The 25,626-nt window shown below is 40.6% G+C and overlaps 1 long non-coding RNA gene across 4 annotated transcripts in view; it reads right to left on the bottom strand.

Moving 5' to 3' along the window:
• Nucleotides 1–9,039: 9,039 nt before the first annotated feature.
• The window catches only part of LOC112059158 (uncharacterized), a 50,166-nt gene continuing 33,579 nt past the window's right edge, over nucleotides 9,040–25,626 (bottom strand). For 2 of the 4 annotated variants that reach the window (XR_010598913.1, XR_010598914.1), the window contains 2 exons: nucleotides 16,425–16,600; nucleotides 9,040–13,470 (listed from right to left, as the gene is read on the bottom strand). This is a non-coding gene — a long non-coding RNA (uncharacterized LOC112059158). The remainder of the gene's footprint in view (nucleotides 13,471–16,424; nucleotides 16,601–25,626) is intronic. The other 2 variants (XR_002888372.3, XR_006173123.2) reach the window with 2 other exon arrangements.

The raw sequence follows: 25,626 nt of genomic DNA, 5'->3' as shown, positions 1-25,626 counted from the left end.
CTTCTTCCCACCCAGTTCCGCACCCTCCTGAGTGCCCTATCCCTGCTCCAACCCCTCCCCCAGCACCTCCTGCATGCTGTAAAACATCTGATCACGGTAGGCAAGAGGCGCTGAGAGGGAGGGGGAGGAGTTGATCAGCAGGGCCACCAGCAGGCAGGAGGCACTGGGGGTGGGGGCAAGCTGGCTGCCAGTTTTTTCCATGGGTGCTCCAGCCATGGAGCACCTACAGAGTTAGTGCCTAAGTGCCAGAGGGTCTTGGAGCTACCTGGAGGCTCAGGTCAATGAGATGGCGAGCAGGAGGGCCCAGGGTCTGAATAGATATGTCTACACAGCACGGGCCAGCTGACTCGGACTGTAGTACTGTATCACTGTTCAGGCTGGAGCCCAGGCTCTGGGACCCTCCCACCTCACAGGGTCACTAAGTATCTTGGAATGCTATTATCTATATGGATATCAGTCCTGGCGATATGCATTCCTTAGGAAATTCAAATCAGTAATTCCCTCCTCCCTCTAATTCAGGTCACAAATCCCCATGAAGACAAGTTTCATTGACTATAAATTCTACTCAGAATTCCACAGTTCAGCTTCTAGCTGACAAATATGAAGAGCAGATTCAAAATTATCCTTCTTCAGAAATGCAGTTGCCATCTCCTTGTCCTGATGAGGCTATTGTGTCCTCTACTCTGATGACAGTAGATGACTTCAAAGCTTTTCAAAAGCTGTTAAAGAGGCTGAATGCGATATTAGAAATTCCTTTAGAATTTGTGTAAGATAAATTATATAAATTATTTGATATCCTACATGCTTCTACTCAAAATAACGTAGCCTTACCTATTAATGAAGATATCCTTGAGCTGACAAAAGGATTATGGGCCACACCATTTTCTGTATTGCCAACTTCCAAATGAGCAGATTGGAAGGATCAAGTTCTTTTCTAGAAGAGTTCAAATATTTTTATACTTACCAGATTCCTTCATCAATAATAATTATTCCTGTTAATGAGAAATCAAAACAGAATTCCAGATCTGCACCAAAAGAAAAGGAATAATAATAATTTAAAAAATTGTATGGGAAGATTTACTCCTCTGGCTCTCTTCAAGTCAGAATTCCCAGCTATCAAGTAATGATCCTTCTGAAATGAGAGAAGAGAGTTTACTTCCTTATGGTCTGAAGGATTGTATTGCTAAAAGCTCATTACAAACTACATTTGTTCCAGCGGAGACAGGAGGATGAACAATGGCACTGGGTATTATTATGAGGTGAGATTCTTGAGTTTCAACCTCAGGTCTACCTAAAGAGGTTCAGGCTACACTATAGGATATACCCCTTTGAGAGTCAGGATCTGTTTAGCTACAAGATGGATGATACATTACATTAATAAAGGAGTCAAGAGCTATGTTAATATATTTGGGTCTTTACAGGCCATATTTTAAGAACAACAATATAGACCCCATGTGACTGAGGTTCTAGGGGGAAGTCACACTGAAATTGCTCATTCAGGGCAAACTGCAAATAACGGGGGAGATGATCCCCAAAACAGTTGATTATTTCTACTAATTAGATTCACCAATCCAGAAACCAAACAGCTTCTATAATACCTTACTGGTTACCCAGAAGCCAAAAACACAGCTCCCTTCAAACAATCCAGCTTTAGGCTCTCACCAAGACAGCCAAGGCAAATATGATGAGGATTACTGAAAATCTTGTTCATCATATATAAAGTTCTACCAATCCCAAAGGACTGGACACAATTACCCACCAGGTCAATTAACATTTCAGGTCTTACCCAAATACACGCTTACACCCAATTCTTATTAACTAAACTAAGATTTATTAAAAAAGAAGAGAGAGACAGAACTGGTTAAAAGATCATTGTACATACAGAGGTGAATAAAGTTCACAGGTCAGTTTCATGGGAGAAATGGTTAGCTTTAGAGTCACAAAAAGTTCTTTCCAGAATCATTTCATTAGGTTATAATACAAAATAGGCAGTTTATGTCCAATATCAGGGTGCTCCAGACTGGAGCTGGAGATCTCAGTCTTGCAATTCGAACTTCCCCTGATGAAGCTTAAGCAGATCTGAAATACAGGATCAGGGTCCTAGAGTTCTTTTATAGATCTCTAGCAAGCTTGGGTGAAGAATAGTGGCTTTGAAGTAAAACCTCCTATTTCCTATGTATGCACAGGTAACTAATCGTATTCATCAGCATAAGGTAATTATTCATTAAGCAGTTGATAGTTTACTACAAACTTCAAAGAGAAATATACCCAATTATATTATTACACCCAAGTTCCATTTTAATGTTAATATCCCCTTTAGATCTCTGAATCTATAGAATATAGTAACAGACGGACAGGAACCATCTGGTTATATTTTTAGCCTCTAACAATATATAGGTAAACACAGACCAATACAATCACTGTCTTCTTCCAATTCTTTAACAATACAAATGTACATTTCAAAGCTCCAGTCTATCGAACATGGGCTTCATCAGCTATTTATAAAGAATAGCGCTAATTTACGTACTTTCCTACTACGTCTTTAAAGGTTGAATTTGGGTCATTTAGCCTGCAAATTGTTTAACCCTTTCTGGCTCAGTGTCACAACCCCAGATTTCTAATAAACAGAAACTTCAACCCTCCACTGCTGGCTACTTCTTCCACCAGAGATCTTCCTTTAAACACATTAGACAAAGATTCCAGAATAGATAATCTATTACATTCCTTTAATATCTTGTCTTAATTTGGTCACTCTCAAAAGAAATCATTTTGAAGCTACAGTTGAGGTTGCAGAACCAGTCTAGATAGATCTATATTGTCCCCCCCCCCTTCCCATTTTGGTTTCTGACTCTCCTTCAAAAAGGCTTGGTCTGGAATAACTACAGACCAATGGGGTCTTCAAGTCATTCAAGATGGTTACATCATACAACTCCAGTCCATTTCTCTGCACCACCCTTCTTTTCCATCCCTTTTCAGGGACCACTCTTACAAGGTTGTCATGAAAAAGCGGTAGACTCAATCTTACAATGGAGTATGATAGAGGTAGTTCCTCTGCACTTTGTGAAGAGGGTATTTTGTTCTCCACACATACTGATTCCAAAAAAAGATTGGAGACAGATTCTCAACCTAAGGCAACTAAATGTGTACATTTGTTACATTAGATTTTTCATAACACTCACTTCTGTCATACCTCTCTCTAGATCATTTGGATTGGTTCAGTACCCTGAACTTGCAAGATGCATACTTTCATGTACAGATTCTCTGTTTTGCAGTGCTAGGCAAACATTACTGGTTCTCCTGTTCAGACTCTTGTTGGCACCTTGAGTCTTCACAAAGTGTGTATCAGTTTTTGTTGCCCATCTTCATCATCAGGGAATAAATGTAATCTTTATCTAGATGACTGGTTAATAAGGGGAACTTCAGCAGCTCAAGTCACAAACTCAGTTCAGATAGTCCCAACCCAGAGAAAAGATTTAGGACTAATTATTAATTTAAATAAAGTAAATCTTGCTCCGACCCAGACTATTGAATTCACTGGTGAGGTTCTGGACCCCAAAGCAGCAAAAGCCTTTGATCCTGAAGAACAGTTTGTCAACATTTACCAAATTAATTTCCAACCTGAATGTTCATCCTTTAAATTTGAAAATAAGTTTCCTAAAATTGCTAGGTCAGATGGCCTCTTGGGCTTATGTAACCCCCTTCAACAGGCTCAGGATGAGACCTCTTTAGTCTTGGATCAAATTGGTGTACAGACCACGTATTCACTCTATGGAAAAAAAAGTTCAGATCGCTCAATTAATTCTACAATTCCTCTAGTGGTGGTTTAACCTGCACAATGTATGTCAACAGATTCCTTTTCATAGTTTGAGTCCCACCATGATTCCGATAACTGATGTATCCCAAATGGAATGGTGGGGAGGAGGATCATCTAGACTTCTTTCAGATACACAGTGTATGGTCAACAAAAGACTAATTGGATCACATAAATTTCCTGGAGCGAAGAGTGATTTTTTTATCCACTAATAAAAGGTCTATCAATTCAGATGTTGACAGACCTTTCCACTACAATGTATTATATAAATTGACAAGGGAAGCAAGATGGAGATTCAAATAGAAATAAATATGAGTGATGGAAATAAATTATTACAAACAAAACAATAAAATGCAAATGAGGGCCTACATTTATTAATAGTTACCTTTACTATTTAATAAAGTAGATTCTCACCCCAAAGTTCAGCACTTGCTCTCACCAAGGAGCTTGGTTCCAGTCTTTCAAGAAGTGTCAACACTCAGCACAGTACCTCCTCAATGGACCCAGAGTGTCTTTCTCCAGCCTGTGATATACTCAACCCATATTTTGTCTTCATTCATAGATAGGGCAATCCCTTCACTGTCACATTGTTCCTTTTCACTTCCAAGTGGTTTCAAAGTTTATAGTTTGTCTTTGATGGTTTTCCATTGGCTTTTATGAGTTGGAGCAAAGACAACTGAGTAATACATTACATAATCAGCTAGCCAGGGAAGGGTGATAGCCTTCTCCTGCTTGAATGGGCCATCACCAACACATATTATTCCCTGGTGACTCACTTTCATTACAAGATCATCAGAGCATAATTTTCAATATAGTTACATTATTCCTTACATATTTCCCATACATTCATATCACACTGATTATGAGTATTGATAGATCACAAGCTTTCAGTAAAGACCTCACATGCTACATTTACAGAAAAATACTATGAAAGTGGTGTATTAGATGTAGTGAGTTTGTCAGGTCGGAGACAGCAGTTGCTTGTGAAGAACAGTGATCCTTTTGGCAGTTGGCCCCAGTGGGCCTCTGTATCATACTCAGATATAACAGTGAAGAGTGTGGGGGAGGGGAAGCCCCTCAATAAATTAATTCAATATTCTGTTTTCTAACAAGATATAAGCTTGGTATTTAGTGTTTCAGGAAATATCAAAAATGTGGATTTATCACACCTGTATTGAAAAATATTAACTTTTTTTCTGTTTATAGTAATTCTTTATTTGAGAAATCAGAGGGATTAAAAGAGATTTCTTATATTTTCATTTGAACCTTAAACAATAATATGAAAAAAACTGATTTTCCTCCTCAAAAATGGGGAGGGGAGGGGAAGAGAATTGCACATGAAAAAGCAATTTTAGAGAAAACATGCCAACATTTAAGTTATTTAATATTAACAGACTGGAAGCCCGAAAGGTAAGCAAGAGAGACATCTCCCTAGATGATCACTACTATTTCTTTTTAAATACAAAATGAAAAAAGCAACAACACAGAGATACAGATCTGCTAACAAATGAATCTTGTGCCTACCTAAAACAAAATGCAAAACAGCAGTTATAGAAAAGCTTTCATAATATGCAAGAAAATCATAATCAACAAAGGCACACAGAGGCAAACATTTATTCAAACATCAAATAAACTATCCATTGAACATAAATCCCAAAAGATTTGACTTAATATACCTTTTCTATATTACCACTTGTGAAGAGTAGAACACAAAAGAACTGGGATTTTATATTGCTTTTTTAAATTACTTATTCCCAATTACTGCACATTGCTATATGTGCTCCAGGAGTTATTCTGAAAATCAGTAAGTACCCTGCAAAGGAGCAATGATGGCTTAGGAAAGATGAGTCTGAACAAGAATAAATATTTAAATATAACTGATTGACAACAGACTGCTGTACAGCAGAGATTCTACACACTTTAGCCATGTAACAATAAATACGAAGCTACAAGTACTTATTTACCTTATTCTCAAAGTGTAGCTAAAGCAGTTTACCAAAATGAGCAACTTAAACATGGAAACTATGACAGATATATTAGTCATACTTATAATTAGTACTAAAGACCCAGAGTATACGGCTACAACTTCACTTTCCGTCTTTGGTTTTATTCCATAGGAATGGACTCTGCTTCAAAATCTTTACTCCAGCCCTTCATGTTTGACTGCATCAATCCAAGTTGCCACAGGTCACAGTATTTAAAAAAAAACTATTTAAACGATGATAAATTTAAAAACCAAAATAGCTAAACAACAGAAAATTTATTTTAGGCTTGAAAAACTTCATTCATCCACTTGGCCTGATGAGTCAGGGGACCTATAATATCAGTTTTATATGCAAAAAAAAAAATAAAATAAAAAAATCTAGGCTTGGTTGCAGTGAACCAAGTGTAAACTGATATACTGTGTTAACTTGCAGACTGCAGTCAGACAGGTCGAGTGCTTCTGCTATAATTCACAGCTTTACCAAGCAGCAACATATTAAAAAAAAAAAAATCATGTAACCACAGCTTGGCAAAGGTATGAGCAGCAGCAGAGGCAAGTACTTGAGTTATTCAGTGAGGAGAAGAACCCAATAAGCAGATATATCTAGACGCAATATATTGATCCCCGAACGCACTCCCATCGACTTCGGAACTCCACCAGGGCGAGCGGCGGTAGCGGAGTCAACGGGGGAGCTGTGGCCATTGATCCTGCACCGTGAGGATGGGAGGTAAATTGAAATAAGATACGTCGACTTCAGCTACGCTATTCCCGTAGACCAGGCCTAAAGCACAGGTAGAGTAGCACACTAACTCTTTTCCCTCAGCAGCCAGAAGGCTCTGAAGGGTGGGGAAGGCGAGAAACAAAAAGCTTCACATTTGTAAGATACTTAATAGCGAGAGGCAGATATGAAAGATAGAATCCACAACCGGAAACACGATATGGTAGAAATACCAGTGTCCTCCCCATTTTGCACTTTTCATAAGAGCATTGTCCCTGGATCTTACCATACGAATCTCCATTTCATCCTCATTTTAATCGTCAACCTCTACCTAGAGTCCTTTAGCTGGTAGGTATCTGATAAATTATTTAAACCCTACTTTCAGGTCCTCTGCTTAATTTTTTTCCTTATCCTAGCAATCTTAAAATGTATTATGTTACAGCATTCCTAAAGTACTGCTAACACTGTTTTTTTTAAGGTAATGCAATACAATGTTTTTGCAATGTACTGAACTATCAAAAGTTGTGATAGGCTATATGATGAAATATAATGTACAGAAACCTGTAATATAGGCTTACAAATAGCAATGTTTATGTTTTTATTAGTAGCCAGTTAAATGCCAGTGATGTCATACATAGAAGTTCTGTTCACAAAAACGGCCACTAAATTACAATACAGAATGATGTACTTTCAACTGTAAATAACAAGGCCAATTACATCAAGTGATTCATGTCTGTGAGTGAAATATTAATTTTATATATAAAAATTGAAATGTTATTTATATGTAATATTTTCTCCATTATGAGAGAGCTTTAAATATGTTCTTCAAATCAGGAACAATCTCCTAGGGTATAGGCTGAAGATGATGTTCACACCAGTACTCCCCTTAAAGATAGGACGTGGAAGTAGCAAAGCCACAAAAATATATTTCCAAGTGGATGACTGTACAGACATAATTACTATTACTACTACCCTGCACTTACATAGAAACATTCATCCAAGGATCTCAAAGCATTATAAAAAGAATATTAAGTATATTATTCCTATTTTCATATTGGAGAATTTAGGCATGGAGAGGTTAAGTGATTTGTCAAGGTCATAGCAGCAAGTGACTTGCAGAGTCAGGAAGAGAAAATTGACCTCATATCTGCCATAACTACTAGACCAATATGACGTTTTCTCAGGGCATCCAGAACTGTGACCTTGTTAGTTCTCTGCCTTAGCAAAAGAGAGTTTTGCTGGTACTAAACTAATAATTCCCTGTCACCCTAGTCGGTTAGCCTGTCAGACAAACTCTTTGGGACATTAACAGCCCTTACTTTGCCTTACAAGTAACACTTGGTGCACCCCAGTTCCTGAACCTTGTGAAAGAGCCTTCCATTGCAGTATTCAGCCCCCATCAGTGGACACTCTCAGAAATTACCAAATCTGCTGTCTCCAAAGAGACAGTACACACACCAGCCTATTAGCTTAGCTGAGGATTCACACTTTACTTTAATATTACAGAACTGAGATGAATTTATAGTAAAACCAAGAATAAGTTTATTAAAAGTGAATAAAGATTTAAGCAATACTAACCAAAGAGAACAGAAACAGCAAATTGTTACAAATAAAATGAAAGTATAACTTGCTTTCTAGTGACTATAACTTAACTTAACCAGCTACAGTCTTGTCTAAGGTGGTTTTTCACCTAAAGCCACAGCTCAAAGTCACTAGCCCACATGGCTGGGGATCCACCAATCATGTATACGGAAGGCTCTTACTACTTTGTTAACTCAGTTATGGATAACCCAGAAGTTCGGTCCCCTTCTTCTTATAATCCAAAAAACCTTTAATGGCTTTTCCTGTTGACTTAGCATGCAAACAAAGCTTGCTTTGTGTTGGCTTTTATCATGCTCAATTTACCCCAGAAACACAGACAGACAGGTAAACCAACATTCCTTTGCCTAAGAAAAACCTTGTCTATCAACCCTGCCTGGTATGTTTAGTTAAAACATATTCTCAGTATACACATACAACTTTTTAATTGTTACCCATACATACATCACACAATGATTATGATGACTGGTATGATATAAGCTTTCAACTGATACCTTACACAATATTATTTACAGATACATACCATAAGAGCAACATATTAGGTGTAGTGAGTTTGTCAGGCCTGACAGAAGCTGCTGTTTGTCACATTCTGAGTTGCAATTCAGACCAGTGAGAGGTTGTGTTACTGCTTGTTTTATAGCCTTGAGTTCTCCAAGATGCTTCTGCTACTTGTGGCTCCCTGTTCTGATTCAACCACTTTGAATCCAAAAACCTGCCAGCAGTTATCAGAGACGTACTTTTATCTTTACCAGACCTGTTAACATAAGCAAATGACCCCAACACGCCCCCAGTCCCAACCTTACCAAACCTCTGTGCTCTGTAGTGTCCAGCCCACTCCTATAACATTCAGAGGAGTAATAAGATCCGTTTTCTCCTTTAAAGGGACAAACCCCACCAGCTTGCCACTTTAATTAACTGGAGTTAACATTCACTTTAATTCAAATTTATTTGAACTGGCTTAGTTTAATAGTAAATCAAGTTTATTAACAAAAGAAGACAGGCTTTTAAGTGAGTTCAGGTATGAGAGATGAAGTTAGAAATGATTACAAGCAAATAAAAGTGAAAACACACGCCTAAAGTCTAAACCTTAATTTACTAAGGTACAGGCTTTGTTCAAGATGGTTTTTCTCATCCACAGTCTTCTAGCAAGATGGTGGCTGACCCCCACCTTGGTGAGGTTCTCTTTCAGATGCCCAGAAGTGCTGTACCTTTTGTCTTCTTAGGTGGAAGAGATAACTTGGGGTTTTCTGAGTATTTTTTTTATACTCTCATGAACCTTTGAAATTCATTCTTATGAGGGTTAAACCTCAAAGTAAAGTTTATACAAGCTGTAAGGAAGGTGACATGGATTCTCATGGTAAAGTAAGCTCCATGCTGTTTCCCACCCCTCCGCTTATGTTTGCTAAAAGGCAAATTGTTCCTTTTCCTGAAATCTCCTCTCCGTGCTGTCTTGATGGTCCTGTTTTCTACGTATATGTAAATTGAGGTAAACCCACATTCCTTTGTTTAGGAAAGACTTGTTCACAAACTCCCCATGACATCCCTTTAAGCACATTTTAGTTATAAGTTTTAGTTTAAGCACATTTTACTTATAATTTCAATGTATAGCCATAACTCTTAATACACAACGCATACATACATTAACAAGAATATTAATGATCAATGAGTTATTAGTTTTCAAGTGATATCTCACAAGGCATATTTGATACAAAGATTATAACAATATCATGTAGGGTGTGAATACTGGGGTGCTCTGGGTCACACTGTTATATGACAGTGAACCCTTTCCCAGGAGGCACTTCCAGTAAGGCCTCTCAGGGTCACAAGCATGCTGCCTCCAGTCTGCATAAAATGGAACCATGTAAAAAATTATGCAACAATGAAATATTCACAAGTTTTTAGCAATCTAGTACTAGGAGACGGTATTTGGGGATGCTGGAGGGGTGTGTGTGTACTGGGAGGGGGCATTTGGGGGGTGCTGGAGGGGGCTTCGTGGACCCCTCCAGGCCAATCACCCACACCCCCTCCCCCCCCCCCCCCGAGCCCAGCTGCAGGGCCAGACACCCACATCCCCTCCCCTGACAGCCTAGCCACGGGGCTTGCTTCGCCTCTCCCCCCCAAAGCCCAGCCACAGGCTTTGCTCTGTACAGCTTCATTACTGTCTTACCAGGCAGAGACGACCCGTATCTGCTGTTGGGGGGAGGGGCGCATAATTTAAAGGTTCAGCTGCCCCTGGAACAACTTGAGTCACGCCCCCACCTCTGCAGACGCTCCCCTTACTCTCAGTCTCTCTCTTCCCAGAAAGCAGCGGTGCCTTGCTCTTGCCTCTCCCCACAGGATCCCAGCTGCACCATGTCACTGAGCAGGACCAGCAAACCTGAGAACTGCAGCCCGCCCACATCCTAGCAGCAACCAGCAGCTCTTCAGCACCAATTCTCTGGGGAAAAAATGAAACTCTGTGCAGAACATTAATTTTGTGCAAATCCTGCATTGCACAGTGGTGCAGAATTCCCCCAGGAGGTAGGTTTAACACATACAGAAATGCAAGCATACTTTTGTATATGCACTTTTTAATATGTACACCATAATCCTTCTGCCTTAGTACTTTCATCTGTAAAAAAGAAATAGAACAATTTACTTTAAAGTTGAGTTGTGAAGATTAATATTTGTAAAGCACTTTGAAGTTAGAATATGCTGTATAGTTGGTTAAGCATTATTATTGACTATTTTCCCCAAACAGCCAAGAAAGACCTGTAGCTGGAATAGTTAGAGAACTATTTCCTGGAGTCTGTAGCAGAAAATGGCCTATAGATTGTCAGCCGGTGATAGTTTGGAATTTTCAAATGTAACTTGAATCTCTGAGGGAATCACAAAAAGAACAATCTTTCCACGCTTTTTCCAGGAATTTCCTTAAGAGCTTGATCAGTATTTAGAGCTCTAAACTACACATTCACTGGGCCTGGCTTTACATAATAGAGATACTCGGAGGCAAAGAAAGCAATAATCATTATAATTATAATTATATGTTGGCACTTACCTAGCATACTCTATACAAGAATCTCAAAACACTTTGCAAACTTCGTGAAAGTTGCTTCATATGAAGGAGAACAAGCAGATTTGAGAGATTTCAATTGTTTTATAGTCTCCTTTTCTAGCTTCATTTTGAGAATAACACTACCATAAGATCCAGGTTAAGGAGGTACCTGCAGTAACTATATGATATAGGATATGGCCCTCATGCCAATGGCTGCTGATTTAAGCCGTCCTTTCAAAAGGAATTTTCTACTTTTGTCACAAGTTCTTAAGCGGTCCAGCTCTATATCTAAGAGAGAGAGAGAGAGTGTGTGTGTGTGGCAGGGGGCTGGGGGTTGTTGTTGGTGGTGGTTTTTAAGATGATAGCTGTGACAGAATGTCAGGAAGTTGGTATAAATGAGTGCTGATGAGAAATTTTCTAACTTGTAGTTGAAACCCAATATAATTTATGGAAGCTCAATTAACTGATCCGTTGTTCTCCAAAGTAGCCATTCCAAGACCACTATGTTTTCAAGGGACACAAGAATCATTATCTGTGATGACTTTAACATAGAGAAATCTCATTTAGCAAAAGATGAGTATGTCCAAGATTGTGTCAACAAACTATTATAAGGTCATCTCAATCAGCCCCATTGTACAATCTACAGTATATAGAACACAAATCAGTCTTCAGGAAAAGAGGAAGAAATCCCTTGAATGATAATAAATTAGAATCAGTCTTCATGATATAAAACCTGAGTTTAACACTCCCTCTTCTGAAAATTTCACTGTCGTTTTTTTTTTTTAAATACCTTTGGAAAGAATCATCAGAGAAAGAGGAAGATGTTCTTGTGTGTGAAATTTTGTGTTTACCCTCCTGGTCTGTAACAGGAAATATTTTAATGCAGTTCTTTCCTGAAAATTCTTCCACAACAACCATTTCAGTTATATATTAACCTAGATTTTAGTGAGGAGGCTTTTGTGAATCTATAGATTCCAAGCATTTTCAGTGATATTTGAAAGGAGGTGTGCTTTATAAACTCCTTAGCAGGATAACTCTGAAGGGAGGATGAGGTCTTCTTGGAAAAGGCCCTGCCTCTGAGGAGGGGATTCTTAGAATAGAGAGAGAAAGTCTCTGGTGCTACAGCCATTCCCTCATTCTTCAGTGCAGTGTGCACAAACAGAGCCTGCAAAATGGCTTTGTAGACTATCTGATATTGAGGTCACTTTTCCCCTTATTACTCACCTTTCTTCTCTCCAAATCTGCCATTTTGTGGTCCACTTAAATCACATATCAGAGGGGTAGCCGTGTTAGTCTGGATCTGTAAAAAGCAACAAAGAGTCCTGTGGCACCTATAGACTAACAGATGTATTGGAGCTTACCTTTCGCATGCGTCTGACAAAGTGGGTATTCACCCACGAAAGCTTATGCTCCAATACATCTGTTATACTATAAGGTGTCACAGGACTCTTTGTTGCTTTTTAAATCACATAGTGATTCATAGATTTTAAGATTTAAGGGAGTATTGTGAATCTAGTCTGACTTCCTACATGACACCGGTATCAAATCCAAAATTCCTGGCTGAGCTAGCACACACCTTTTAGAGAATTCAAGTGATAGAGAATCGCCCCCCACCCCCTCACTCCCAAATCGCTACATAATTTGTTCCAATGGTTATATACGCTCTGTAAAATATTTGCACCTTATTTCAAGTTTGAATTTGTCTAGCTTCACTCCCTGTCATTTCATCTTGTTATGCTTTTGCTAGATTAAAGAACTCTCTACTATCAGAAATCTTCTCCCAGTGTAGGTATCTACAGACTATAATCAAGTCACCTCTTAAACTCCTCACTGTCGAGCTAAATCTATTGAGTTTCGTTAGTGTCTCACTGTGAGGTAGGTTTTCAAACCTTCAATCATTCTTGTAGCTCTTACTGTATTTGAATTTCCAAATGTAGTGCAACCACTCTTCTGAAAATAGTTTTGGGGGGAGGAAATAAAAATGGTGATTAATCTAATTTAGGGACTATTTTGAGAGTCAATAACAATCATAGATTTTAAAATGAAAACCTAACTAAATAAGCAATATTTTTAAATATATTTATATATAGATATAAAAATTGACAAAAAAGTATGAAACTAATTTAGTAAGCAATAAAGACTCAATAAGCTTAGCTACAATAAAAAAAATTACAAAAAAGTTAATATATAGCAATTCACTACCAAGGCTCTTCCATTAATTATCTGGTCAGCTTTCAGCAGTTTAGGATCCAAATAAGCAATATTCTCATTAGCTTCTGATCACTCAGACCATCTGTGCAGGATTGTAGAATCCTCAGTTTTACCTGCAGTGAGAATAATACATATAAAATCAAGGCTTTAAAAGTTATCTTGAGATCCATTCCAAAATACCAATATTTACCACAGGTCATAATCCACGTTTTCCTTACCCCATCAAGCTCTATTGGCCAATTTTCTACATATTTTTACACTTCTAATTTTTCTAAGCACTCAACAAATGCACACGGTAACACAATATTTATCAAAATAAAACAGAAATCAAACTTTTGAAAGAGTAGCCCCAAGCAACTGCTAAAAAAACAGAAAGAAGATTTCTTACTTTTATTAGAAGTTTAGACTGAACTAGAGGCTGAAGGTTCTATAGTGTATTAGTAACCCAGTTTCCTTCAGGATATAGCTTTTGGAAACCGACCAAGACAAATTTTAACTCCTGTACAATTCAAAGACTGTTTGCCAAGCAACCATCTTTTCCTCATACAAAATCCTTTCTTAAACTAATTTCTGCCACAAAGCCTAGAAGAGGTGAATAAAATTAATATATTCGTTTACTAATTGAATCATAACTCACTGTGTCACCACATCATATAATTTATATGACCCAATCCAAATCTATCCTATTTCCCCCTTTAATTTGCTCTCACTATCATTCATTCAAACTCTGGATTGCAAACTCTTTAGGGTAGGATCCTTGTCTCTTTTGCAAGGTTCCCTCACACCTTTGATTAGTTGCCATATAATTATATTATACCATTCATTCAAAAGCATCTGGTGGTCCGGATTTGGCCCCCAGTCTGCCTATTGTCTACCCTGATATACATCCTCAGTACAGAAAGTAAACTGAAGGATATCAAAGCTACTGGAGCTTTAAAGGTTTCAGAGTAACAGCCGTGTTAGTCTGTATCCGCAAAAAGAAGAACAGGAGTACTTGTGGTGTTAGTCTCTAAGGTGCCACAAGTACTCCTGTTCTTCTTTTTTTTGGAGCTTTAAAGTTTACTGTGGACAAGTTACATTTCTACTGAAGATAAGTACACCTCTACCCCGATATAACACGACCCGATATAACATGAATTCGGATATAACACGGTAAAGCAGTGCTCCGGGGGGGGGCAGGGCTTCATACTCCGACGGATCAAAGCAAGTTCGATATAACGCGGTTTCACCTATAAACGCAGTAAGATTTTTTTTGGCTCCCGAGGACAACGTTATATCGGGGTAGAGGTGTAGTTCCCCACAAACTTGGAGCCTACCACTGGTTTGCATTTGTTTATTCATTTACACCTCGTAAAGAGCAATCATTCTGATTTGGTAGAGTTTTGTATTCACCTACTACAGATCTAAAGGACTACATAACTAATTACCGGTAGGCCCCTAATGGCTACCATAATGGAAATGAAAGAGAGGTTTAATATTTGTACAGTTAAGTCATCCTCTACAGAGAAAAGGTGCAAGGAAATCTAACTCATACAAAGGCATCATTTGGTACTTGGCTTTTGCAGGATCAGTTGGAACATCCCTCTTTTTTCCCAAGTGAAGAACTATTCCTATAGTACAGATGCTAATGTTATTTCCCAAGTACTGTAATAATCAACAAAAGCTTGTATAATAAAGAGAACAGTAAAGGCAAGTTCTAGGTTCTGCATGTTATCCAAATTAATTAACTAGATGAAAAACAAACTTCCCTCCAAGAACCTGACTATTCATTGAATTCAAATGTTACTAATTATTTGTGGGGGATGGAAGTACCATAAGGATAGAAAAACAAGGAATAAGATTAGTTGCTGAAGTCAGGTCAAAAACAGGGTTTAGTCGCTCATGCTATCAATAAGTTTTATTTTGAGAGCCTGCCTGGCAGTCAGAAATGAAAAAGTAATGTTAGCACATATTATATCAATTATATGTAATAAAACTGCATAATACCAACTAGAATTAGTAATGTTTTGTTTGTTTCAATACAAATTCAGCGAGAACACAGTGTAAGGGGAGAATGTTTTTCTTTAGCCAATTTCATATGGAAACAGCAACATGTATAAATGTAATGCTATATGCAGTGCACACAAAAAAATACATTCTCTACCATTATGTTGCATTTACTTAAACACATGTCAGAAAAGACATGGTTTCCAAGAAATATGAAGTCTGATTGATTACAACATTCAAATTAATGCAGTGTGATAATATTAATAGAAAACTGGATAAAAGAAACATACTAGCTCCATTTGTGTTATTGTGCACTGATTCACACACTCTGATACCCAGGACTATGCCCCAACTAAAAACAAGCAAACAAAATATTATTTTTCTATTGATTCCTCCCACCCTAGAACAGATGAAGACAGAACTGATTTACTTCTGTTGCTCCACAGCAGATCCTCAGCAGCAACTGCAGTGAACTGTCATTATTCTGGTAAATTTCACTCTGGTGCTTCCCTTCCACAGAAGGGGCAGAAAAATTAAACAAAGGTCACATCATTTCTACTTAGCTGCTGCTGGCTTCATATTTCCTTACTAGTAACAAGTGGGAGAATAATTGTCAAACTTGGTCAAATTTTCATATTCACAGTACAGTATAACCTCAGAGTTATGAACCCCAGAGTTACAAACTGATTGGTCAACCACACACCTCATTTGGAACCGGAAGTACTCAATCAAGCAGCAGCAGAGACCAAAATAATAAATAATAATAATAATAATAATTTTTAAAAAGGAAATATAGTACAGTACTGTGTTAAATATAAACTACTAAAAAAAATGAAGAGAAAGTTTAAAAAAAGATTTGACAAGGTAAGGAAACTGTTTCTGTGCTTCTTTCATTTAAATTAGGATAGTTAAAAGCAGCATTTTGCTTCTGCAGAGTAAAGTTTCAAAGCTGTATAAATCAATGTTCAGCTGTAAACTTTTGAAAGAACGGCCATAACGTTTCGTTCAGAGTTGCAAATATTTCCATTCCCAAAGTGTTCATAAGTCTCAGGGTCTACTGTAAGTACATTTTATTACTTACCCAAAATAGGAACACTTTGGTCAGTATGTTGGGGTTAAAGCCTCTAAAAAACATAGATAAAATTCAACCATGTAATAAGCTTGCAGTTACTATTTACTTTAATAGGAATTACATCTGTTTAGTCCAGGGTTGAATGTGATCCGGTAGGGTCCAGGACAGGAGGATAATGTTTCTTGCTGAAAATAAAGAATGGATAAATTATAGCAGCTGCTGACCTACCCATTTATAATCTCATTTAATCTCTAGGAACTCTCAACATAAATATCTTATACTATTTTATGTTTCTCCTCATCTTTTGACCTTGCCACTAGCTATTAATAAAAAATTGACTCTAGTCTCCCTAAATCAGACCCATTCTATCATCTTCTGAAACACACAGCTTCCTCAGTCCATGTTCTTTCTCTCCAGAATCCATATTTGCTAACCCTGTCCCTCACGATCCATCTATGGACAGCTCAGCCCTATCTTTTGTTTGCCAACTGGTCAATGTTCAATGCTAGAAACTCATACATCCTCCCTGACTACCCACACTGCTTTGTAAATTAATCGTTTCTGTGATCTCAAATCTCATTTGTAATTGTCTGGCGAGTGGCAAGTGATCTCCAAGGTATGCAAATAAAATATGTGTCAAGTCAACTCTATGTCTATAAAAACAGTCTCAAGGGTATAAAAACCTATTTCTTTTGGAAATTATAATAGAAGGCACTGAGTAGCAATTAGTATCTCTTATATTAAGCTGTCCATGCTGCCTAGCATTTGGTCAAAAATATTTTAAAAAATGGTTACTAACTTCCATAACTGTTGTTCTTTGAGATGTGTTGCACATGTCCATTCCACTGTAAGTGTGTGTGTGTGTGCCCTGAGCACAGCTGCTGAAAAATTTTCCCGCAGTGGTACCAATTGGGGCAGCTTGAGTGCTCTCTGGTGCGCCGCGCTCATAGCACCGGTATAAAGTTCCCAGCCGACTCCACACCTCCTTTCCAGAAACTCCAATGTCGAGGGCAGGACGGTGGGTTATGATGCAACATATCGTGAAGAAAAACAGTTATGGAAGGTAAGTTACCATTTTTTCTTCTTCAAGTGATTGCACATATGCATTCCACTCTAAGTAACTCCCAACAGTTGATTAGGTGGAGGGATTGGAGTTCATGGTCACACTGATTGCAGGACAGCTAACTAAATTTCCAATCATCTCTGGACTGCTGAGTGATGGCATAGTGGGAGGAGAATGTGTTCACTGATGACCAGGTTGCTGCTTTACAAATATTCTGAATCTGCACTAGCTATGTTGCTGAAGAATCTTGCAAGTTTGTGGAATGAGCAGTCAGGATAGCCGAAGGCAGAACACCCACTTGACTGTAACAAGTACAAATGCATGAAGTGATCCAGGACAAAATTGTCTGTGAAGATTGGGAGACTCTTCATCCTGCCTGCTACCACTATGAACAAGTTGGATGGACTTTTGGAATGGTTTAGTCCTTTCTATGTAGAAAACTAGGGCTCATCTAATGTCCAGTGAGTGAAGGCACTGTTTCTTCCTATTTGCATGTGGCTTCGGGTAAAAGACAGGAAGGTAGATTGCTTGATTGCTATGAAATTGCGAAACCACTTTTGAGAGGAAACTGTGGTGAGGATGTAACTGCACCTTATTTTTAAAGGGGTGTACAGAGGCTCTAGATGTGAGGTCACGGAGCTCTGAGACCCTTCTGGCCAAATTGATGGCCACATAGGCCTTGGCTACACTACAAAGTTTTGTCAACGCAAGTTATGCTGACATACAGCCACCACTATAATTAAACGGCTGTTGGATGTCCACACTATGCTCCTTGTGTTGGTGGAGCGCATCCACAATAGCAGCTCTTGCATCGACAGAGAGCAGTGCACTGTGGGTAGCTATCCTACTGTGCAGCTGGCCGCAGGGTGCTTTGGGAAGGGTTTGCAATGGCTCATGGGGCAGGTACAGCGTCACATGATGAGGGTTTCTCAATTCCATCATTCCATGGGCATCCTACTAGATTGCCAGCTGCTTTTCAAGTGCCCTGGTAACCTGCAAACCAGCCATCTCGGTCAGAAAATATGGTTCCTGCACTGCTGTTCAGTATTGTGCTGTGCATTATGAACACAAGGCTATAAAAGGAGCCCATTGGGGGGGCTATTCGGCTGGGGAATGCCTTGATGGAGCATATTAACAATGAGCCACAATAATGTGTGTTGCTGTAGTGTGCTGAGCCTGGCATTGTTTGCTTGCACTGTGCTATGAACCTTGTAATGATTGCTGTGTGTGCCCAAAAAGTAACAAATTTGAAATCACTTTTAAAAGTAGCACTCGGTAATATGACCAAACTGACATGGCTGAACACTAACACAAGAAGCCCACAAAACTGTGTACGTGTGTATGGGGGTAGGGTGCAGAGTGCGTGACAGGGAGTGTATGTGTGTGTTGGGGGGAGTGTGTATGTGTGAGAGAGAGAGACAGCATGTTGAGGAACTGTGTGTGTTGGGGGCGAGTGAATGTGTTGGCACACTGTCTCTTTAAGTTCAGACAGCAGCTGGAAGCAACCAATCCTGAGGCAGAAGCTGGTGTACAGCCAGTTAGTGTCCCCATTCCCCCACCCCAGCTCAGTGGAGACTGGTACACCAGCAGTAGAAGGGGACACCCAACATCAGCCCCTGCCTCACTCTGGCTCTGCACAGCAAAGCAGTCTCTCTCTGCCCCAGGAGCACTTCGTCCTGCCTGCCTGCCGCTGCGGTCCTAGTGCTGAGGAGAACGGGATTCTGCATTAATGTTTTGATTCCGTGATTCCCTCAAGTTCTCCCACAGCCTCTTTTCCCCACAGACCAAGAAACCCAACCCCTCCCCTGTAGTCCAGGCAGGAGTTTGTTTGCTGCCAAGAGCCAGCATGCTCAGCTGGTTAGTAGCTATGTGAGTTCTCCACGCTGAGCAGTTTCAAAATTTGAAAGGGGAGCTTTGAGAGGAGAGGGGCGCATGCCTGTGTAGCTGGATGCAAAGCAGCAGAGTTCAAAACAGTGAGCAGAGCGGTCATGGTGGGCATTGTGGGATACCTCCTGCAGGCCAGTTACACTGACGTAACAGATGCAGCGTTTACACTGATGCTGTGTCAATCTAACTTTGCCGTAAAAAGCTCTACGCCTCTCATCAAGTCAGCAAAGCAGGAGAGTTTTGTCGATGGGAGGGGCATCATAGTGTGTACACCTCCACTGTTTTGTTGAGAAAAGCTGCCTTTTGCCGACAAAACTGTGTAGTGTACATATGGCCTAAGAAAACTACTTTTCAGGACAGATACAATAAGAAGCACATTGCCAATGGTTTAAATGGAGGGCCCATGAGCTTTAATAAGACCAAGTTCCGGTGCCAGGGAGGAACTGGCTCTCTTACTTGAGGGCAAAGCCTTTCTAGGCCCTTCAGGAATCGAACAGACATGTTATGTGCAAACAAGGACTGGTTATCCAACCAGGAATGGAAGGCTGATCAAGGTGAACCTTGATAGAGGAGATAGCTAAGCCTTGCAGCTTCAGGTGCAATAGATATTTGAGAATTTCTTGTAAGGATGACCGTGTGGTCGAGACCCTGTGTTGGGATGCCCAGACAGAAAACCATTTCCGTTTTGAAAGGTAAGTAGCCCTGGTGGAGGCTTCCTATTACCTAGTAGGACCTGACAAACCTACTCCGAGCAAGCCTGCTCTCTGGGATTTAGTCATGAAGCTTCCAGGCTGTTAGGGAGGGGAGCTCAGGTTTATATGGAGCAGTGAACCGTGATCCTTAGAGATCAGGTCTGGGTGTAATGGAAGTGAGATTGGGGTCACTACTGAGAAGCATTGCAGAGTGGCGAACCAGTGTGACAGGGCCATGCTAGGGCTATCAGAATGACCCAGTCTTGGTCCCGCTTGATTTTTAACAGTACTCCATTCAAGAGCGGGATGGGAGGGAAAGCGTAGTAAAGGTGTTTTGTCCATGGTAGCAGAAAGACATCCATGATAGCCCCCAGACTGTGGCCATGTAGGGAGCAGAATTGATGACACTTTCTACTGGATTGCAAATTGGTCTGTCTGGGGAATCCGCCATTTCTTGAAAATGCCCCTCACCACAGCTGGACAAAGGGACCACTCGTGGTAACTGGAAAAAGTCCTGCTGAGGCAAGCTGCCAGCTCATTTTGCGCCTGCGACTAGAGCCATTGTCAAGTGAGGGCATATAAAAGGAACGCCTGCACAAACAGTGAGAGGATCCAACCACCAATTGAGGGAGACAAAGACCCTATGGAGATACTGTGAGTGTAGTGTCCAGATGGTGGCGGTTTGGGGAGTACACTGAGGCCAACCACATCTGGAGGGGCCTGAGGTGTAACCTGGCACGTTGTACCACATAAGTGCATGAAGCCATGTGCCCTAAAAGCCTCATGCAATTTTGGGCTGTTGTGATGGGATGACCTTTGAGGTGTGTTATCAGGAATGTGATTGACTGGAAACTTCCCTCTGGGAGGTAGGTCCTGACCTGAGTAGAGTCGAACACCACGCCAATAAACTCTATCCTCTGCACCAGAGTGAGGGTAGATTTCTCCCCCTTTATAAGAAGGCCTAGGGCCTTGAACGGTGACTGGATGAGTTGAATGCTGGATGCTACCTGAGCCCAGGACCGACCCTTGATTAGTCAGTCATCCAGATAAGGGTAGACCTGCATCCCTAACATCCTCAGAAAGACTGACACTACCGGCATACATTTTGTAAACACCCATGGAGCTGCAGATAGGCTGAACGGGAGGACCATGAATTGGTAATGCGAGTGGTTCACTACAGATCTGAGGAAACGTATGTGATCTTGGTACATCTATATACGAAAAAATGTGTCTTAAATTGAGGGTAGTGTACCAGTCCTCGGGATCCAGGGAAGGGATAATGGATGCCAGGGTGACCATGTGGAACTTTATTTTCTGTTAAGTTTGTGCAGGTCTAGAATCAGTGAGGGACTTCCCTTGGCTTTTGGGATTGGAAATAGTGGGAGTAGAGCCCTTTCCCCCTTAAATTCTATGGAACCTCTTCCACAACTCCCACCCAAAGGAGAGATAGAACCTCTTGGACCAGAAGTTCTTCATGAGAGGGGTCCCTGGAGAAGGATGGGGACGGAGGGGAGGAAGGAGGAGTGGAAATAAACTGGAGGGTATATCCCACTTCCACCATGCTCAACACTCAACGGTCCATGGTGATACGGGACCCTGCACTGCAGAAGAGGGAAAGTCAGTTTGTAAACAAAGGAGAAACAGGGCTTGGCATCATGGGAACTGGTACAGAGTCCTCGAATGTCCCATCAAAACACTTATTTAGAACCCCCAGGATGTCTGGGTGGGGCAGGCTTTGACGTTGAAGTAGAAGAGGTGCTGACTTACATCGAAAATCCCTGCTTCTTTTCTCTGTGGATCCTGATGGACAGAATATCAAACAAGCTGTTGGGGCCTGTTGTGCTTCCTTGAAGTTGCTGGTGTGTACAAACCAAGTGACTTAAGGGTCTCCCTGGAGTCTTTTAACCCATGAAGCTTCACATCAGTCTGTTCTGAAAAACTCCCTCAAAAAGTAGGTGCTAAAGGGTTTGCTGGACCTCCTGTGGGAGACCTGAGGATTGAAGCCATGAACTCCTGCGCATAGCCACTGCCAAAGCCATGGACCTGGCCATCAAGTCAGACGCATCCAAAGCAGCTTGCAACAATGCCCTCAATACTGATTTTCCCTCATCCACCAATAAAGAGAACTCTTACCTGGCCTCTTGTGGGAGCAAGTTCTTGAACTTCTGCATGGAATCCCACATGTTGAAATCATATCTGCCCAGCAGCACCTGCTGGTTTGTAATCCTGAGTTGTAACCCCCTAGTAGAATAAACTTTTCTACTGAACAAATCCAATTTCTTGGAGTCCTTTGCTTTTGGGGTTTCACTCTGATGACCCTGTAGTTCTCTTTCACTGGCACTGAATACTACCAGGGCTCCCGGGGGATGGAGAGGGATAAGGGTGTACAAGAACTCATAACCCTAGGCAGAAACAAAGTACTTTCGCTCCGCCCTTTTCTGACATATTTATGTTACCCCCATTGGGGGGGGCAATTTTTATTCTGACTGTGACACTTTTTGAAATGGGAGGGATGCAGGGGTCTGACATACGGCTTTAACAGGGTCCATAATGGCCTCATTGAGAGGCAGGGCTACCCCTGAAGTGCTCACAGCAGCTAAAATGTCAACTAAGCTGTGGGAGGATTCTTTCATTAACTCCACCTGTTTGCCCAGATTTAAGGCCATCCTTTTCAACAACTCTTGGTGAGCCTTATAGTCATCCGGAGGATGTGACACGCCCGCTCCTGAAACAGCCTCGTCAGGGGAGGAGGAGGAGGAGGAGGAGGACAGCACCAGTTGAGGACATTCTCCCTTTCTTTCTTCCTGGCAGGATCCCATTGAACAGTCTCCTGTAATTCTGTGCCAGGCTCAGTACCTGAGTCCAGGCTGGTTGCAGTTAGATTGGATGGTGATGCCCTTCGTTCTGAGGCCACCAAATAGGAGCACCTAGAGTAAGCTCCGAAAACTGGGGAGAAACCCCCTGGGTTCCAAAATGTCCACTGGACAAGCATAGGTCCCCAATGATGACCTGACCATGCACTCAATGCTACCCCTGTTCCAGGTCCATGGAAGGGTAGGAGTGTCTGGGGGAGCAGCGGGGATGACTCCTCGAACAAGAGGAGTAAGACTAGACCTCTTCTGAGTCAGACGACTCTATCCGGTGACCATGGAGGTGTGGATCCCACTAGTGCCAGAGACGGGTGCAGTGGTGAAGATGGTACCAAAGGGCTGGTACTGAACAATGACCAGAACCGATGGGTTCCTTTCTGATCACCTGCACTGATACTGCTGACTTTTGTACTGCCAGTGATACTGGTACCAACAGTGATAGAAGGTCTCTGGCAGCAGCAAACGCCTCTGGCGAGATCGGCACTGAGATAGTGTAGGTACCATACTATATCGCAGATGTAGTCTCATCCAGTATCAGACTCAATGGTACCTGCGTAAGTGCCTGAGTCAACGATGCTGACTTCTGCAGTACTGAGACAGAGGACTGCCCTCACTTAGGTTGCACTCTACTCTGATCCTCATGCCTGGCCATCTTCAGTGCAGGAGATCATCCTCTCTTGACCAGCTGTTTTGTTTTTTTTGCCTTTTCCTAGGCACTGTGGAGGGTGAATGGTGCTGGGACGCTAGTAAAGTAGGACGAGCATTCCTTACCAATGCCGAGGCATTCTGTGCAGTCAGATTGGCCTGGCTCAGATGGAGGTCTCAGTGCCGCCCCATGAGCAAAAATTTCAGCCTGGTCTCCCATTACTTCTTTGTGCAAGGCTTAAAATCTCTGCAGGTTTGGCAGCAGTCCCCCTTGTGAGAATCTCCCTGGCACTTCAGGCAGATTGAGTGCGGATCGCTCAGCCTTGTTGCAGGAAGCATGGGCTTGAAGCCTGGTGATCAAGGTAATGAACAAAAACTCCCTTAACTCAGTAAGTTACAAACTTATACTAAAACTGACTAACTATTTAGAAATAACTAATTATGTACAAATATACAAAAAACAAGACTACTGAGAGAGCTTGCCAAAGTAAGGATAACAGTTCCAGCAACTGTCACAGGCGATAAGGAACTGAGGGGGCACAGGATCAGCGGGGTGCTTTATGCCAGTCCTATGAGCGTGTGGCACGAGAAGGCATTCGAGCTGCCCTGATGGGTACCACTGAGAGAAATTTTTCTGGTGACTGTGCTCAGGGTATGCACACATTTAGAGTGGAATGCACATGTGCAATCACTCGAAGAAGAACTATAAAGATTGAAATGAAGAGATTAATTTATTCTATTGTAAAGATTCCATATATATTTAAGTAAAATCAGTTGCTGTTGAAGTCTATCACCATGGCAGCTAAAATGGCTAGATAGGATGCAACAAATGATCAAAGACAACTTTTAGAGGAAGGAAATTATTTGGGGAGGTTTGTGGTGAAGAACCTATATCTGGGCAGCCCCACCAGACAACCTAGGATCCAATAAAAATGGAAAGGGTATGTGAGTATAAAATACTCAAAAGGTTGTAGGGTTTTATGTGTTTCTTTGGACTTTGGGTGGTAGGTTGTTGTTGGTTTTTTTGGTTGGTTGGTTGAGATTTTTTGCATCAAAACAGTTTTTCAATTAAACTTAAAAAAGCAAAACAAAACCAAAACCTTTCAACCTTGCTCATTCAGTTTTAGAGTAGGCTGGGATCTAGACAAGAATCAGCATATCTTTATATGTGACTAGATTCATTGGAACTAAGACTTAAAGCTAGGTGTTGTCTGTGTATTGATGGCATTGGAGCTTGTAGCACGTAACAAATTGTCCAAGAAGTCTCATATAAATGTTGAAAAGGGATAAGACGGATCGATTCTTGTGCAATTCTAAAAGTAAAAACTCTTGGAAGGAGGAGGAGTTGCCCATCACAACACTCTGACATCTATATAAGAAAAAAAAAATAGTGTTTTCCATACACTGCTACTTTAGTAGCTCAGGAATTGAATGCAAGTCTATGGCACTCATGATTTGATTATATATTAAACTGCAGATATACCCAACATACTATCAGGACTCAAATTTTCCCTCTCTCCATTGTCACAAGGAGGAATCCATTTAACAGAATAGTCTCAGTACCTTTTCCTCATCTGAAGCATCACTGTAAAGTCTCTAGGATGCAGACACTGTCTAAACTGATGCACTTCTCAGAAACCTCAACTAAGAAAAGTGAGCAGAGGAAGGCAGGAGAAATGTGGAATTTCCATTGTTATTTTGTCACAATCTTAATGTTATTTTGAAGCATTTTTTTCTATTAAGTTTATTCCTTTTAAAATAGTACTATATTAAAGAACTAGATTGGAAAGAGGAATAAAGCCCATCATTTATTATATTCATTTCCACTTCTGTTTTCTCAGTTTCAACAAATTGAAAATGGTTCACAAAAATGTCAGTAGTAAAAACAAAAACCAAATAACATTCTTTTTACATAATTATTTCTTTTTTTTAAATACTGGTTTCAATCCAAGTTGAATTTTTAATGGTCAAGCTATAAACATATTAATGACAGTGCTGAAATGTGGGCATTACTATAGAAAATCCTGTCTAAAGCAGAAAAGCACAAGGGGCAA

Source organism: Chrysemys picta, chromosome 2 (assembly GCF_011386835.1).
Source record: "Chrysemys picta bellii isolate R12L10 chromosome 2, ASM1138683v2, whole genome shotgun sequence".
Lineage (NCBI taxonomy): Eukaryota > Metazoa > Chordata > Testudines > Emydidae > Chrysemys > Chrysemys picta.
The sequence above is the reverse complement of the archived record's forward strand: the minus strand, read 5'-3'. Positions and strand labels throughout refer to the sequence as shown.